Genomic DNA, 1,203 nt, shown 5'->3' on the forward strand with positions numbered 1-1,203 from the left:
CTGACTAATTTCGCTTAGCATAATACCCTCCAGTTCCATCCACGTAGCTGCAAATGGCAAGATTTCATTCTTTTTGATTGCCGAGTAATACTCCATTGTATATATATACCACATCTTCTTCATGCATTCATCCATGATGGACATTTGGGCTCTTTCCATACTTTGGCTATTGTGGATAGTGCTGCTATAAACATTGCCTTCCCATGTTCATATAGGGCACAAATCTCATTTTCCTCCAAACTCCAGGAAGACCAGCCATGCAAAATGCATCAGGGGCCAATTATTATTTTTTTTTAATATAGCACTTCACGGATTTGTACATCATCCTTATGCAGGGACCATGCAAATCTTCTCCGTATCATTTCAATTTTCATATAAGGGCTGTCAAAGCAAGCACCTCGGCATCCAAATCTGACTTTCAAGCTTGGGCATCTTGCTCAGGTTTTACGTGACATTGACCGGAAATATCTCTCCCTCAGAAGATCACAGCGATTCGCAGACAGTTAACGGACTCTGCAAGCATGTCCCAAAGACCTGGGAGGGAGCACAGAGAGGTTCCCAAGATTCGTCTTCCCCGAGAGCACTCAGGGAACACCCCTCCCTCTCCTCCTTTGAGGAGCAGCCACACAAGGACATCTTGGGCCTGACTGGTTTTATTCTTAGGAAATAAAAATGGGTTCATGGACCACAATGTTCTATATTTTTGGTTTTGTGATAAGAAGGAAAATCGACTCCTCATCCCAACAGACTGAAGAATGATTTAGTAGATTTTGTTCCAAAGCCTTGCCCTGTTGAGTTGAGGATGTGGCTTTCTTGACAAACATCAATACAAGTTAGCAAAACATTTAGACTTGGCCCCTGAGAATCCCAGATTCAAGGGCTTATATCTTAATATAAACAGGCTGTGAACTTTCGACTAAAACAGGTAAAGTAATGACAAACCACGATGAGATAAAAACTAATCAGAGGAGAATAATTTTCTGAATTTTTTTGAGAAGTCCTGCTAATCCTGGAGGATGTGATCTCACGTTGCAGCCACGCAGCCTCTGTCTACGCAGGACAGCTGTAGACGCACTGACGTCCCGGGTTGCGAGTGCACCTTTGCTCTGAGCCCCAGCCACGTGGTGGGAAGGCTTGGCGAACATCTTCCTCCTTCACGACTACCATCTCGTCATCTCGTTTTCTCTTTTTCTCTCCTGACCA

The 1,203-nt window shown here is 43.9% G+C and overlaps 1 non-coding gene across 1 annotated transcript; it reads right to left on the reverse strand.

Annotated features, from left to right (window-relative positions):
- Positions 1-290: 290 nt before the first annotated feature.
- On the reverse strand, positions 291-397 carry LOC125933555 (U6 spliceosomal RNA). Its single transcript, XR_007460987.1, has one exon. It is a non-coding gene; the product is annotated as a U6 spliceosomal RNA (small nuclear RNA).
- Between the last annotated feature and the right edge of the window lie 806 nt (positions 398-1,203).

This window comes from Panthera uncia, chromosome D2 (assembly GCF_023721935.1).
Source record: "Panthera uncia isolate 11264 chromosome D2, Puncia_PCG_1.0, whole genome shotgun sequence".
Taxonomy (NCBI): Eukaryota; Metazoa; Chordata; class Mammalia; order Carnivora; family Felidae; genus Panthera; species Panthera uncia.